Here is a 17,283-nt window from a genome sequence, read left to right on the forward strand (position 1 = left end):
TGCTAATGCAACATTTTCATTGTATTTCAAGTGGGAAGCAAATTAATTTGTTACGAGATTTTATTTTTCATGTTTTTTTTTTTTTTTAAATAATTTATTTATTTTTATTTATTTATTTTTTTCCCAGTGATGTTGTGGTACCTTTCACCTAGTACTGTATTAACATGTATGATGGGACTGGCTGCTTCCTTGACATTCAGTGAAGCTGGATAACAAAATGGGAAAGAGTAAGAGAAAAACAATCAAAATAGAAAAGTCTTGCATATACGTGATGGCTACTTGTCTTTCAGCAGCACCATTATGTCTCCCCTCCAAACTATACCTCTGTTTGAGATTTCGCTCTCGTTTTGGCAATTTTGTGTCCCAGTGACACTTAATGTAATTACTGTTATTTTTTCTTTTGCTTGTACAGCAAAAATTTGCTGACACTCTCAGAAATTCAGGGGTCTCATTCACTTATAGTTCCAGAGATGGAATTATCGGAAAACATTTTTAGGATACTGTGCAGTGAGTCAAACAGCACACACAGAGAAGGGATGCGAGCAAAGCTGAATTATTTTCTATATTTTTTTTGTCATACCAAAAAATGTAAATCGCTATCTTGTTACTGTAGATGGTATTTAGGAAATAAATGACAACTTGATCACATAATTGATGACTTCTTAAAAATTAGGACATTTAAAGAGTGTGATAGTGTTAACAAATTGTTATTGATTGCTTCTCAGGAAATATTCTGTTAATGTCATGTATCACTGTATATTCACATTATGGAAGGCTTCCTACATGGTGAATAAACAGTAGTAGTCTGAACATGAGGAATCATGATAAAAGCAATTGCATTTAGTTTCAAAATGTACCAAAGAGCTAAAATTAAACCCGTGCTTCCTCTCCCTGAGCCGATTCATCTCATTCTTCAAGAGCAAAGCAGAAGCACATCTGTACGTGACACAATAAAATGCAGAAATTGAGACTATTGGTGGAAAATGATTTTAGGGTAATTGCTCTTTGCATTTACCCTGCTCCTTGGAGAGGAATGAGTTGTTACTACCGAAATGCTCAAAAGCATTACACGTAAGACTGCATTCCTTCTGCGGTTTGTGAGACGAGTTTTGGAGAACACAAAGGGTTACTGGGATGAGAGAGGCATTTTAACAGGAAACTTGCTGTAATGTGCCACAGTCCTTAAACAAAGGAGAGAACTTCCTTCATGTGGAGGAAGGAATTCATTCAGCAATTCTGAAATTTTCAGGGCGGACAATTGGGGCTGAATTCACACGATGCAATAGCGCACCAGAAGGTGGGCTTATTCAGCACCAGGAGGGCTGGGAAGAAACTTGGCTTGTCCAGAGAGGCCTGGGGACGAACAAAAAAAAAAAAAAGCAATGAAAATGTTCGGTATGTTCCCTGCGAACATCTGGGTGTGAGAGCACAGGGCAAGGAGCCGAAATGCCTCGTGCACGCTTGGGGCCCTGCCAGCCAGCACGGCGGGGAGATGCGCAGCTGCCATGGGCTCAGGAAACAGGCAGGTCAGGTAACGGGACGCCACAGCCTGGCCCAGCTCAGACTTCAGAAAGCATTATCAGGGTCATCTGCTGTTCCTTGCTCCCCTTTTAACTCCTTCCAGCTCCCGCTAACGAGCAAAAGCAGCTCATTCCCAGCTTTCAGAGTGCTCCTCGCGTGAGGCTCTGGAGCAATTTCTTTCACAGAGGTCACAACTGAACCTCGGGGAGGTTAAGTGCCTTTCCCAGGACTCGAGGGCGACAGCAATCAGGGCTATGGGGAGCGATGACGGAGATAGGTCACACAGCAGAACAATTGCAAGTCAGGGAAGGAATCTGGGCCATGCGATGCTCAGACCCCCGCACGGCCGCACAGCCGGACGCGAGATCACCATGGTGGGAATCTGAAAGAAGACATTGTTCCTTCAAACGTCTTGGGCCTGGACAATTATAACATGGAGCCGTCTTCAGATTTTTTATTTTTATTTTTATTTTTTTATTTTATTTTTTTTTCCAGAACATAGTCAAGCCCAGTGCTTTCCTGGACACCAGGGAATGGCTTTGAAAAAGTTCATAGAAAGCAGTGAAGGCTAGCGAGCCCTTAGTAGGCTTCAATTCTTTATTTCAGTGCTGTTACCTCCCTTGGATAGATGTCTGCAAATGAAAATAACTTGGGAAAATCATGGATCTCTCTCACCTTTATCCAGAAAACAGAACCACGTAACGAAAAAATTGACAGTCTCAGCAAACACCCACCAGAAAACATTATCCTGGTTCCTCTGGAAAAGTATGAAAAAAAAAATGAGATCAAAGGTAGTTACACCAACTTCCTTAAACCGTATTTATACATAACACTTCTCATTCTGCTTTTAGAAGTAGATGAGGATGGGAAACGATTCAAAAACTTCTCTGAAATGAGCAAGAGCCCTCTGAATGGGCACACAGCTATAGGGACACCAGCAGTGGATGGGAAAATGCTCCAAAAGATGTAGACGAAGGGCTGTAAGCAGAGCTGTTGTAAAGCCCTTGCAAGTTAAAGATGTTGGGGAAGACATCCAGGCATGTGGGCACGGGGAGTGCCTTGTGTCACACGAGATCCTCAGCTGTGAGCAAGGACAGTCCAAGGAAAAGGAGGCTGAGCTTCCAGCAAAGAGAAATTAAAAGATCTGTGTAAAATCTCTTCTTCCTTTTATATTATATTCTGGGTGCAAGAGAGAGATGGAGTATGCGTTTCACTTACCTTTTAGTACTGCTTTTCATTTTTTTCCTATCGTGTTTTGAGCATACTCCTGTGCAATGAGCTGAAGTAGGCCTGGGAAATGAGGCTCCTTGCCCTCTGTGTGCGCCTCAGCTGCACAGAAGGAGGCAAAGCAGTTCCTTCAGGCTAGGATTCATTGATATTTTCTAACTCCTGCAGCTGTCATAAAGGTTCAGCAGCAGCCGTATTTCACCAGAAGATTTGGGTGTGATAAATTATCCCCAGGGAGTGTGTAAGAGCTCTGCAGACCCTACACACAGGGTCTGGGTTTTGTGGGTAGGAAAGAGAAGCAGGTAACAGAGGAAGACATCTTTCCTGACCATTTTTGACTATTTTTGACCAGTTCAGCTCTCTTTGCACCATTCAAGAAGGAAAAGAGATGTGCTTGGATTGCCAGAGTGACGGTGTGTAACCCAGAAGAGCCCCAGGGGAAGCAGACTGCAGCTTGGCTCCAGCATGGAGAAGCCTCACCCAACTTTATGGCCTTGGCATCGTGCACGAGCAAGAAGCTCCAGCGTGTACCACCATCACCACCCTGTCACCACGGGGGAACACGTAACACCAGGTCAAAACCATCTGCAGCGTTTCCTTTCGGTGCATCCTTCGCTTCCTGCCACCCCCAGCTCTCCTCCAGAGCCCTGACTTTCTAGGTTTCTCATCCCCTTGAACATCTGCGTTTCAGCTGCTTTTCCCCCAGTTGTATTATGTTTCATTTTCTGAGTGAATGTCACTTTGTTATTTTTCAGCTGGTATGTGCAGGCTCTTTCTATCCCCACTGGTGTTTGCAGCAGTATTGTCTGTGCATCTTAATAAAGCAGAGAGCAGGCGATCAAAGACAGGCACTGGGGTTTTTGGGAACCCAAGGCTCCGCTGAGCTACAGAAACGGGAAGGCGAACGCCCTGTCCGCAGCCTCAGAGGCAGATTCGGACTCTGATGGCGCCGAGAGTGTTTCAGCTGATGTTTTGCCTGATCTGCAAGGATAAGGTTTTAATCTGAAAAGAAAACAATAGCAATGATGACCCCCTCCCCCCCATCCCTCCCGGCCCCGACTGTTTGTATAAATGCATGGCAGAAAAGACAAAAAGCAACACAGATGGAAGAGGAGCAGCCATCCCTCTTAAAACTGCAATCGGCATTTCATGTGCTGCTTTTGTTTTTAAATTTGTGGGGTTTGTAAATGAACGTGTGTTCCTTGATGCCATAAAAGATTGCTTTGTGGGTCAGTTTGGTGGTGTCCTTCAGACAGGCACAGCCTGAAGGAGTTGCACCCCCAGCCTGGCATTGCTCTGGGCATGGAGAGCTGGACCCCAGAGCAGACAGCAGCCCTGGGCTCTCCCTGGGGCCACCAGCATCTCTCCAGCATTTGCTGGGGTCTGGGAGGATGGCTGGAGGTTGGCTGAAGCACATTTTAGGGGTAGGGGTATCTCTTTAAAAGCCATTCCTTCTTCCCTTCCCTCCTCACCTTTCACATCTTTCTTTGCTGGCTTCAGGGTGAATGGTCAAGGGCAAACACGATTTCACAGGCTGGGTATTATGTATGGTAGGATGGAGAGCAACAGCTTCCCAAAGCAAGTATAAATATGGAAGATCTCGTGGGAAAAGAAAGGAGAGTGCACGTATAGCCAAACGGAAAGCTAGAATGAATGGAGAATGAAGCACTGGGGGTGTTTCCTTACGGCTGGGGAGTACTTGTTTAGTTTAAGACAAAAGGCATTATTCTAAAATGCATTAGTTAGCATGTTCTAACCAGTACCTTTTAACATTCATATTAAAGAATATTTTTAATTGTAATTCATTATCATGTATTTAAAGGTACAGCTCAGACTGAAGTGAAGGCTAACGAGGAGGCAACTTTGCTCTAGCTGGCTAATCGCTGCTGAAATAGTTTCCCTTGCCTGGATGAAGGGCACGAGTCCATGGATGGAAGCAGTCTGTAGGAGCTGATCAAGTTGCCCTTCATCAGCTGACCTGAAACACTGGTTGAGTGCCTACACTGAGCTCATCGAGACGTGGGACTCACGTGGTTTTCCCAGGGGGACCCTCACGGAAAGTCTTAGCCACAGATTGTGTTGAGATGTATGAGACAAGGAGTCTCTGTGGCCCTGTGAGGCACTTTCAGAAGAGGACCTGCCTGATTTATGTGCCCCAAGAACGTCTCTTGATGCCATGAGGTCTGCGATCTGGATCACTCATCAGTCCTTTTATCTGTTAGGATCACAGTTTCTACGCGAGGCACTTCTGATCAGGAGTCTGAATAAAGCCCCTTTCTCCATCTAATCTGACCAGGCTGATGTAATGCACGATACGAGCCAGCATCCTCAAGAGATAGGAATCTAGGAGCTGCTTATGTGGCTAAGCCTTATACCAGACACTGCCTGGTAATGTCAATTGGATGGGGGAATTAACCAGAGGAACAGTCAAGGCTCTTTGATTAAGGGATTGCATCAATTGTCATAAGATATGTTTGCAATAAAGATCTGTGGTTCCTGCTACTAGGTCGGTATCAGCTGTGGCTAAGAACACTATCTTGCCATCTGTTCTTGGCAGGAATTGTACAATCCTTGCTTTCAAGTCGCAGATATTATTACACTTACTCAGCCTTTGTCAGCTCAGGACTTGACCATTACAATGCTCTCTGCAGGATGCTGCTTGCTGCGACCATCTGGAAAATGAAGCCAGATCAGTATACAGCTGCTTGCTTATTCAGTAGCATTTCATACCACAAATGTCTTACACATCTGCCTTATCGTCTGTCCAAGCTATTCATTCGAGGGTGTGGTAGGAGATGTTGCTTTGAATCTGTACAATGCACACACAAAACCATGCCGAAGGAACGTGGAGCTGCAAGGTGGGGTACACCCAGGAAGGGCCTGTAGGAAAGTGGACTCTGAAATCTCTTCATTGACTGTGTGTTCGCTTACGAAGGAGTATTCACACCTCACGTCTCAGGTTACATGGGCACGACCTCTCCCTGCTGACTTGATTTCTACTTCCTCTCCATGGCCCCGAAGTCAGATTGCTGTGACATCCTCCAGCCACTGCCAATACCCTGACCCCTCACTGGTCACCCAGCCTTGGCTCTGCTGGCACAGAAAGGATGGTGCCCACCAAGGATGCTGCCCAGAGCGTGGTTTTCCGTCCTGCTCAATGGATAGCCCAACACCCCAAGCGTCTGAGTCACTTCAAGTCTTGGAGGATCAATCCACCACAGACTTCAGCTATCCTGCTGGCTTTTCAAAGCAGAACTTCCTGGTAGAGAGACAAGGTGGGAGCCAAAATTCAACTCACAGTGGAAAATCTGTGAATCTGTGGCCATACCAAACACCACATTTTCCCAATTAGCCCTCATGCACGTTGTAGCAGCGATGAACAAGTAGCTTTTCTGTATGCAGTTACAACTGCATAAGGAAACCACGCTGTCTATTTGCACAGCCAGTTAGCTGCATAACTGGTCTTTTGTGCACAAAATCTCTGATTCAGCAAGTTCTTTAATCATGTGTCCTACTTTAAGCGTGTCTCTGAAAATCGGGCCTTACAGCACGTATCTCTGTAAAATCAATTTTTACAACAATTTACAACTTCTTCTGTCGTTTTAGCCCTCGCGTTGGATTTGTCTAAACTTTTGTGCCTGAAGCAGAGCACCGAGCAAACAGAACAGTTTATATAAATGAGTAGGTTCATCAAACAATTATCTTTTTTATGGCTTAAATTGACGCTATCATCATTTTCCATTTTTTCTGCATTATTACCCCACAAGGAAAGACTACCACTGTAAAAAAAAAAAAATCTGCTGCTAAGACTGCGTGGGGTTTTTAACCTCCTTTTGGTTAATGGGATTCAGAAAAAGACACGTTTTATGGGATCTGCCTGTGCCTTTTCTCAGGCTCTGTTAGCTGGATGAATATACCCTGTGCACTTTTGAAGCACGCTAAACCTGCGTGATCCCACGCAGGCCATCATGCACCTCCAACCACCCAGCAAGAAATTTGCCCAACTAACAGCAATTTATATCCAGTTAACATGCATAGTACGAAGCTAGTTATTTGATTCCGTCTGCTGAGAAACAGGAAAAAATACCTGCTATTATTCTAGCAGTTTTCCTACACATTTTGAACCATTACTGATAATATATATATTTTTTCTTTGACTGGAGTTATCTAAAATACATCCTGCCCTCCTACTCCTCTTTATGCGCATTAACGTCTTCCTTGCTGCCTTCCCCAGAGAGGACTGATTGTACCTGGGTATCAAGGAGCATGTTCTCGTGTCTCGGGAAGTTTTTGGAGGCAGCCAGTGAGTGAGTCCCATGGTGGCTCACAGAGGATGTGTATGCCAGGTGGGACGGAAAGAAAAGGTGACCTCTCTTTTTGTCTTCAGAAATTTTACAGATCTGTCCACGGAAAAGCCAATTTGGGGAAAGAGAGTAACCTCTTGATTCTCCAGGCTGCAGCCTGAATAGGCAGACGAGAAGGAAACCACTGTCAATAAATGCAAAGCTAAAAATAGGCAGACCAAAAGCCTCAGCAGAGCTCTGGAAAAAATCTGAAGGTGGAAGTAAGAGTTATTTATAAGGTTGGGAACTGAGAGGGGAGAAAGAGGTCAGACGAAGACTTTATTTACATAGTTTGGGTTCCAGAAATTACTTTGCAGTGCACACAGCATCATTAGGAAGTGTTTCTGCTCAAGTCCCAGGTTCTGGCTACTTTTTGTGCCTACACAATGTGCTGTGCCATGCCAGAAGCAGGTTTCTGAGCACAATTGGGATGCAAGAGGGCCTGGACTTGGGAGCTACAACTCCACTTTTCAGAATAGAGAGTTTTACTTGCAGATAAATAATGTGCAAAAGTGATTTTTTTGGAGTCTGAGAGCAGGTTAAGCTGCCTCCATAGGCATGGTCCTAGATGGTAGTTTCGTTGGTAAACAGAAAGATAGATAGATGGGGTGGAATCACTCCACGGGGTGGAGTGATTGCTTCTGACCTGAGCTGCAAAGAAGTGATTTTTCTAAGTGAGTTGTCCAGGGGGTATTCAGGCATCTCCACGGAGAGTAGGCGAGCTTGGACGATGGGCACTGATTTAGGCCATGGGCACTTCAGCAAGCAGACATATCCTGAGATGAGTATTTTTTGTACAACTAGAATAGCTACCATGATATTTGCCCCTTAGTTGGAGCAGTCCAGTGCAAATGTGAGGTCTGAGACAAAAACAAGAAAATCAATCTCAAATACACTCTCATTTTACACTCTGGAACTTGAAAAAATGCTTAGGTTTTCCCCTCACATGTTCAAAGGGAATATAGGGAACATTTATGTCACAAGAAATCATCTGCATTTTTTCTATTTTTACTCTTACAGGTAGCTAAAATAGTTGGATGTCTTGCTTGGGGCAGATAATTGGCATGAAAAAAAAATCTGCATTGTAACTCCTGTTACAATTGTATTTAATGAGAAGTCTCGGGCAAGCTTAGATGGATCTTCCAGCCTAATGTAATGCAATAGAATATAAATGACCAGTAAGAGCGCATTTAAATAAACATCTCCTCTTGGGTATATATTAAATTGACTATTTACATTAATTATGAGTTTAATTGTGAGAGATCGCTAGTTAATTTCATGAAGAATTTAATCTAGTTTGCCGTGCGTGAGGAAGAAGGACAGCATTTATGTCTGAGTGGAGCTGCTCGGCAGGGGAAGGATGCCCTGGAGAAGCTGGCCGTGCAGGTGAGCATCAGAAGGAAATTTTGAGAGGACCAGCACCTTCCCTCCTTGCCCAGTTCATGGGTGAAATTGTGGGCAGCATCCCATGGGGAAAGACTAACATTTCACTGTCCTGATCAGCAGCTTGTTTAGCAGTCTTCCCTCATATCTAAAGGACTCGCTGACTTTTGGAGTGCACAGGATAAATAATTGATACCTCAAGAATGGGACTGTAAGGTCTGATGGGAATTATCCTCTTTGGAGGGGATGGTCCTTTGTAATGTCAGGCTCCATGCAGTACTGCTACTAAGTGCTTTGGCTAGGGCGTAATGCAGGAGTTAACGATATGTCGATATTTTAATATACCATTTTAGTCCCTGCTCTTCATTAAACCCTTTTAGGGTCCAAAAAATCATTTCTACCCCATTGCCACTGCACATGGCAGAGCTTTCTGTCCCAGGCACTTGCTTGTGAGGCTCGTTCTTGGAGAGGGTCTCCTGATTTTGCTGCTGGAACAAAACAGCTCTTGGGAAGTGTCCGTGGGGGCAAGAGGGACCCTACAAAGGCCACTTCCAGCTCCGCTGTGGGGCTCCTTGGACTTCACAGTGTTTGGGAATGGAGAGCCCAGTTGCCTGGCAGTTGCAGATGAAAGCCTGGATCACAGAGGCTTTATCAGCGTTCGCCTGGAGAGGCAAATATTTATGTGACAATAATCTGTGAATACCGCACACACTGCAGGGAGCAGCTGTGAACTGGCGGGGAATAACGCAGGGCAGAAGCACCCCAAACCACCATCTCGGGGGGCAAAAGAGCCATCTCACCTACAGCTCTTCCCCAAGAAAACCACCTCGGTCACCAGCTCCACCTGGGCCTGGCCGTGAGTGTACCCCAGGGCTTGGCCCCACATGCCACGCGTGCCTCAGACCCGCTTCGGTACGTGGCAGAGGTGTCTGCAGGGGAAACGAGGGTCAAGCCCGTCCTGTGAACTGCTAATGAGCAAACCGGCGAGGGGAGGGGGTGATTTTGGCCTCCTCCCGCGCCACGTAACCAGATACGATGACAAAGTTGACAAGGTCGTTCCTACTTTTGGCGGTGACCCGGTCAGCCCCGAGTCACGGCTCTTTCCACTGGCAGCCGGTGCGGGAGGGAGAGCCGGGTTAAATCCCTGCATTTGCCCCGTGTCAGTCACGGATGGGGCCGGGAGAAGCCAAGAGCTCCTTCACACCACGTCCCCTGCGAGGCATCATCGTTAGCAATGCCTGGGTGAACTCCAGAAGGAGTCTGAATGCAAGGTTTGGGATATGGGCAGATGTACTTAAAAAACAGTCCCCTGGCAGGGAACCGAGCCTCTCCTCAGACACTGCCCAACACCCTTATGATGATATTAATCGCCGTTCCCATCTCAGCTATTTTGTCTGGGATCAGGATTTAGCCTGCCATGGAGCATGTTTGCATTTCATAATCTGCCTCTGAATTCTAACAATAATCCACTATAACCGCTGTAATAGACTCTTCAAATTAATATGCTGTTTAACAGGAAAATGAAGTTCTAGAAATGTATTGCAAAATTAGAATTACCCACAAAATGAAATAATTTTGACATGACATATCTGGCTGTAAATTTGCCTTGCAACAGAAATATTCATAATTACAGTAATTTGCAGCTCAGCCTCTTACTGTAGTTATATGATCCCGTAATTGCTGAGTTGTCTGCAAAGCGCTGGTTGTGCTAGCTCAACCAGTTTGCAGCTTTAAAGGAGCAGAGTGCGAGCCAGCTCCAGCCTGTCCTCAGGTCGTGGAAAACTTCCCAGTGGCTGCAGCGAGCGGCGGGCTGGACCCGGAGCTGGCAGGGAGGATAGACAGGCTCCTGCAGAACGGTGCTTCTATCACATCTGCTGGGAAGAGAGAAATGCTGGGATGGAGGCAGATATTGCTTAAAAACTGTGAGCGCAGAGCCCTACCGTAAGTTGCTGCATCTTAGCAGAGTGATTCCAGGAGTATACCAATGCAAATGGAAAATGCTCTGGTCGACATCATGGATTAACCTCTGGCTGGCATTTAGGATACAACAAAGCTGTTTGCTTCCCCAAATCAAGAATTGAATGTGCATTTCCTGGGAGCTGGAATTAGGAGAGGTATAATTCAAGAAGTCCGCCTTCTAGCTTAAAGGAAGTTGCCCCCCAAAAAACATCAACTGTTTGGGATCTGTTGTAATTAATGACCTCAAGAAAGTCTTTTTGTTGCTGATGATATGTGAAATGGTGTAACTCACGGAGGTACACTCTTAACAACACTGGTGACCATGGAAAGCATAGAAAATGAGAGCATGAGGTTCAAGTCCTCGATCCCAGGGCAGCACCTGCATTTAATGTTACATAAAACACAAAACCTGAGATCCTTTGCTCCTAAACCCTGCATCTTCAGAGCCATCCTTCAGGTGTGTTATTATCTTGTTTCCCTGACCCTATGTGGCAGCATGGCTCATATCCAACAAGGCCAGAGACTGTAGTGCACTGGGACGTGGACACTATGGGTTTTAACCCCTCTAGACTGAGGTGCAAAGAGATTTTCTGCCTCCAAAAGTATTCCTCTTAAAATTTAGCTTTTAGAGCCAAGCTGTGCTTCATGGTCAGATAATACATAATGCTGGTGGGACCATAAATAACAGATAGTTGTTTTTTGTTTGTTTGTTGTTTAAAAAAGCATGAAAAACAGGGGCTTTGTTGCTTGTTTCATTGCTTATTTAAAATAATGAATGCTACTATTTAAGCCATTTTACTTCTGGTATGGAAAATAAATGTTGATTACATCTCATGTTTTATAACCTTAAACAGAAAGAGAGAAACCTGCCGCAGATATGTTTTCCCATTTCCACCAATGCCATAGCCATGCCTGTTCAGCTATCTTTATTGAGCCCAGCGTTTGAATGATAACCCCTCTGTTATCAAATGTATTTCAGTAATGATCACCCACTTATGAAGCACGTTTCCTTACGGGCAAGAGCATGAGATGTCTTCACTAAAGGTCTGTGACCAGGGCTGGCAAAGTACCAACCTCATTCAGCTCATAGACATACCCAATAAGCCCTGTCTGTGGTGCCTGGGGAAAAAGCAATAACGAGCTAATTTATCTCAGGGTTTAGGTGAGCATAAAGGCCCTGTTGGCAGCCTGAATCCTCCTGCTGAAGGGGATGCCCGCTTCGAAATGCCCTGTCGGTGCAGGCTCGTACATTATAACATTTCATGATGTTCACTGAAACTCAATACATCCTACAGTCAGCAGGCTCCTAGCATGTAAAAACGTAACCGGCCTGCATGGCCTCCCTGCTGCGGTGAGCCCTCAGCAAAGTGCCTCAGCACTTCCCACTCCGCGGCCTATATTGGTTAGGTACAAATACCAGCATTATTAGATAAATAAAATAAGTCTGTCTGGCTTGTGCAAATCCTCTTGAAAGACTATTTCAGTATGTGGCCTCTGGAAGGGGAGTCCAGCTCCGTGTGCTGCACATTTTCCCTTGCAGCCGGCCAAGGTGCCAGTGAGGCCTTGCCCCATACATTTTAGAAGGTTGTTCTTCCTTCTGACCCACCCCACCAAGCTTTCCTCATCGTTTGTGTTTAACCAGGTCTTCTGCTTTAGCTTGTAAAGCCTGCAAGCACTCACCTCCCTGTCCAGGAAGGAGTCCAACCCTAGAAGCCACTGCCTGTGGATATGCCCAGAGGTTCTTCTGGAAATAATTTCTTCTGTGAATATTTCTTCTGCAAGTTCTTTGGGAAGAAATGGTCTTTACTGGGATTGCAGGACAGGAATATGGGGGCGCAGGGCCCTCCTGCAAGCTGCAGCAAGGAAAATCTCCCCTTCTTTCTCTCCTCCTTGCATGGACACCATCTCAAGCTAAGTGCTGATGGCACCAGCAATAGGAGCAACACGAAAGCTAATGGACTGGTGGCAAAAGCTACAGCCCCACCACCCCAACCGAGAGACCTTTTGGTCTAGGAATGGATTCAGCACTCTCTATTCCCTCTCTCTCTTTCTGTTTTTGTTTTGTTTCTGGTAAGTCTTTGAGGTAGCAGGAGTCCAGGTTCCTCTTTTAGGATGATTCCTCTATCCTCTCCCCCATTCTGTGGGGGAGCTAGGCTCTGCAATGGGTCCCCGATAACCTGCAGCACGTGATAACAAGGATCTGTCTTCTCAGCAGTTTTCTTGGCTTTATCCCAAACCCTGGGTCACGTTTGTGCTTCTCCGCGGACAACCAGCAATCGTTGCATTACGTTATCATCTCGTATCATCTACTTCTCTTTCCCCTGTCTTTAAATGAGTAGAAAGAAAAGCTGCATGACTAGAGGGTTATATCAATAAAAAAAAGCAATAAAAACATTGACTTTATGGAGTCTCCTGCCCTGGGCTGTATGTTTTGTAAAGCACTTTTTCAGCCAGTGCCAGGCTGGGATTACTAAATATGATAACCAGATTCTGATAATCTGCATGTACAGGCGGAATAGCTGGACGGTGCAAATTGCATTGGTTTTTGTCACACTTCATGAAAGTTATTATTCCAACCTTAATGCTTCCTTAACTTTCAAAGCAGTGCGTAGGGTTTTTGCCCAGTGGCTTCACGGCCCCGTGCTGCTCCTGTTCAAGAGAAGAGGAATTTTATCATTGATTCCAAAGGGAACGATCCCAGACCTACAGAGTCAACAGCAATTGCTCTGTAAGGCTGGTCTTGTGGAAAAATGGGCTACTCTATCAGGCTGCTCCTGAGCATGCAGTACCACGGTGATGGCACCAGCCAAGCATTTGCCCTGTGACACACCACGCGGCGCTGCACCCTTCCAGCTGGAGCCAGGGGTTTCGCAGCCGGTGTGGCACGGGGTAGGTGCCCGGTTGGGCTCGTTTTCAGGTGCCCATTTCCTCCAGATGGAAGCCAAAGTCCAGATCTGTTGGCAGTGACTCTGTAAAATGTCAGCAGAGCTTACGCTGCTGTGGCCAAAGGTAAATTGAGTCATTCTTTTTAATGAAGTGTTCCTTAATTTCCTTTATTCCTCCGGATAGCACAGCAAACAGACTATACATTTCATAAGGAGATTACAGAGAAGGAGAGTTGCCAATATAATCATACAATCTTGCAAACGCTAAACCTGAAATTGCCTTTTGTTTGCTGCTTTACAGTACATCTTTTCTTCCTGCCCTCTGTAGCTGACAGAATAGCGCTTGTTTAAAAAATATGTGACAGAAAATACCATGGGAAAAAAATGTATTGTTAAATCTCAGCCAACCCGCGTGAAGGCTCGAGCCAGGACTGTCAACACATACAATCCCAATTTAATGTCTGCTCTTCGCAGCAAAAGAAGGCAGTGTGGAGCTAAGCACAAATTAATTAGAGGACTGAAAGGAAAGAACAGAGCAAATTTTATTCCTTTCTGAGCCGACCCAAACCCAGTTGGCAAATACCTATCTAGCGCACAGGGATGTGGTTTCGCTTTGTAGTCCCTACCTAGTGAAAGCTATAAAACAGTTTATGATGAAATCACCTTTTTTTTTTTTTTTTTTTAAAGTCACAGACTAAACTCCCACTGATTTCAGTAGTGCCAGGCTTTCATTCGGAAAGTTGTGCTATTTCAGCACTTCCAGAAACCAAAGTATTAGTACATTTTTTTTATTTTAATTTTTTTTTTTCAGAATCATGCGTTTCTTGGTCTGTATATTTCAAGATACATACGGTGTGCCAATATTTATTTCTCAGAGCTGTGGGACATTTTGCTGCTTGCCCCTCATGCTAGCTCAGCCAGGCAGACTTCGGCACAGCTCTCCCAGCAGAAATGAAGGCCAGCTCTCAAACTGACCTTTCCAAGAAGAGACGTGCCCAGGCTCTTGGGATCGCCAGACTCCTCGAGGGTTGAAGGTACCCACAGGCTCTGTCTGCGACTGCCTCTTTGCTTGGCTCGCTTCCACCAGGGAAAACAACGTGTGTCACACCCCGTCAGATTCACTCGGATCCGTTCTGGACACGTTGGACGGTGTCCAAATGAAAGCAGCCGGTTTCACCACAGCAAAGCAAAGGTTTGCACCTTTCCTTGTGTGCTGGAATCATTGCTATGGAAGCAATGCATAAAAGCCAAAGGAGCAAGCAAGCAAACAACAACAAAAAAAAAAAACACACAGAAACTTCAAACATGTTTGATAGCCACTTCTGCCCAGGCTGTTGCTTAAACTTTTTCTGAAGCATCAGGTTGGTGGCAAGAGAATAAGCCCAAAGTTGTGAGCAGCTGGTTTGCGGGGTGCTCTTCTGTTTGGTACCCCAACCTTCCACAACTGCCATTGCACCTGACTGTGGCAGGGTTTCACCATGTACCAATGAACCTTGAATTCACAGGATCCTTTCTTCTACTAAACAACCTAAGGAAACCTGTGCTATCTTTCCAGGAATGTAACTTTTAAAAGCGGTCTGGATGTGGGATGGCAGTGCCAGGCTCACCTTCCCGTTCCAGAAGTTAAACTCACCCGAGATTGCCCTTCCCAGATGGCATGACTTGCCCCGAGGACTTCTGATATCATCGCAGCAATGTACACACTGCTTATCTTGCACAGAATTACACACGGAGCGTTTTGACAGCCCCTGGATTTGCGGGAGACCGGTGCTGGCCTTCCATAGACACCGCGTATGACGTGACGGTAGGTGTGGGGCCTGGCGTGTCACCTCCCCACCTACCTTACGTCAGCGCTATAAAGCCACCATAACGCATGCTATTGTGCTAGTTGTGGCTGTACAACCACCCAGCTGCTGCAGTGCAGGCTTGCAGATTGGTCTGCAAAAGGGCGAGCAAAGCCCAGTGCCTTGTGGTTGTGTGCCTTCCTGCTGCGTCTGTGAAATTTGGGCGTTTATATGGCTGTGGAGTTTTTGTGATTCTGTGGTCTACACCATCCCTCTCTTTTCTTTACACTCTTCTCTCCATCCTCATGTTTAATCAGGACTGGATGCTGCACTTGCCATTTCTCCTCCACTTGCACCAAACTTGTTCAAATCCAAGATTTTTGGGACCTCTACCTGTTTGTCAAATACGGCAGAAATCACACGTAGCTCAGAAATAATTGCTGGGGTTTGGAGAAATAATGGGAAAACAATCATTCATGAAAGACAACTATCCAAATTTCAAGGCTTTTGGAAAGTAGATTTAAAAAGTAATACATTGTATGTAGGGCTTTCTACCATACTGCTGAACAAAAGGAGTAAAGTGGTCACAGCACTTTATTTAGAGACACAACGCTAGGAAAATGCTGCTGGGCATCCCACTGGCAGGGGCACTTCCATGGAAAAGAGCTCCCCCTGATTGGGAATTGAAGATCAGCCTCCCACCAACAGTAATGATTCCAGTTACTGAGCACACTGGAAACAAGATACACAGGACTGAATGATGTCTGTGGTGTGTTGCCACCAAAACTTGAATATAGTCAGAGCCACCTTGTTAGCTCCCTGGAGCTATTCAAGTGTCTTTCTGAAAGATGGGGCTTTGCACAAGACAGGATGGAGCGCTGCTGGGACATGATTTCTTTGGATCAGCTGAGGCAGAGGCTCTAAGATGTCTGGGGTTCCCCCAAAATTATGAATATCCTGAGATTCGTTGCCCATACCTTTTGTTTTTGGTGTCTTTTCTACTAACAGATGGTCTGCATGGAGTCTGATGTGAAGAAACAAAAGCCCTCGCACAGAAATAGCAGAGCCTTTTTTTTTTTTTTTTTAATGTTTTTTTTTTTTTTTTCCTTTTTTTTCCTCTCTAAATATGCACTTTTTGTCCACTGGAAATGTAGCAACTGATTATGTGGCTTTCTAACAAATTACTGTCTCAAAGAATATACAAAGAAAGAGCAACAGAACAGACAGACTTTGAGTCCTCTAGGACTCTGTGGTGATCTTTGCCAAAGTAGGTCAATGTGTTGCACATCAGTTTCAGCAGAACTCCGGGTAGACTCCCGAAAGAGGTAAAAATCTGAAATTATTTGATTTGTTGCTGCCTTTGCAGTCTGCTTTGGCTTATTTAAAGAAGTGGTTAAAAATATATTGAAACAATTATTATGGCAACTGAGACAACAGCAGTCGTGTTGAGAAGAGAGGCAACATGTTCACATAAATATGCAAAGGTCTAAATAATTCCTTTGGTAGACTGAAAACGCTTCTGATTTAATCCCAGACATTTCTCATACTTATTACAAATTTTTATCTTGAAAACCTAACAAAGTATGAGAAATTTCAAAAGCCCACAGCAACACCAATCATCCTAGAAAAAATATTGGGTTACCTGAGATTTCCTCAAGCAGCGGGAGAATAAATGGAAAATTTCTAGGATGTTTAGTAAAAGATGTGCTGATCCAGGTATCGAGCCTGTATCGAGGAGCCATAGCATTTTCTGCATCCTAAATACGCTGAAGACTGGATGTAATTTCTGAAATAAAACATTATTATACACTAACATACCATGCAAATTCTCCCGTGCCTTAGTAACTTTCTCCCAAACCAGAATTCTTCCTACAAAGTTTCCCAAATTTACTGCTACTTTCTTAGTCCCCTGTAGCTAAATTTAATGTCTTACCCAATTTTTTTTTTTCAGCTTTGCTAAACAGCAACAACTGATAGCCAATTATAATTTTCTGAGCTGTGTTTTCAGCCAAAGAGATGGATTTAGGGCTCTGGAACGTAAAAACTCAATCAGGGCATTTGTATCATATGTGATTGCGAGCCTTTCCTATAAATAACTGGAGCAGGAGAGCACCTGTGCTTTTTCCTCCCAGCATTTTGATGGATAGCTTTGTTGGCATCTCTGCAATTGACACTACACTA

At 44.9% G+C, this 17,283-nt stretch overlaps 1 long non-coding RNA gene across 1 annotated transcript; it reads right to left on the bottom strand.

The window, feature by feature from the left end:
- LOC137853057 (uncharacterized) lies at nt 1-15,745 on the bottom strand. The gene is made up of 4 exons (XR_011094203.1): nt 14,952-15,745; nt 14,294-14,543; nt 6,999-12,758; nt 1-3,729 (listed from the first exon to the last, which is right to left on the bottom strand). It is a non-coding gene; the product is annotated as an uncharacterized lncRNA (long non-coding RNA).
- Nucleotides 15,746-17,283: the final 1,538 nt, after the last annotated feature.

This window comes from Anas acuta, chromosome 1 (genome assembly GCF_963932015.1).
Source record: "Anas acuta chromosome 1, bAnaAcu1.1, whole genome shotgun sequence".
NCBI lineage: Eukaryota > Metazoa > Chordata > Aves > Anseriformes > Anatidae > Anas > Anas acuta.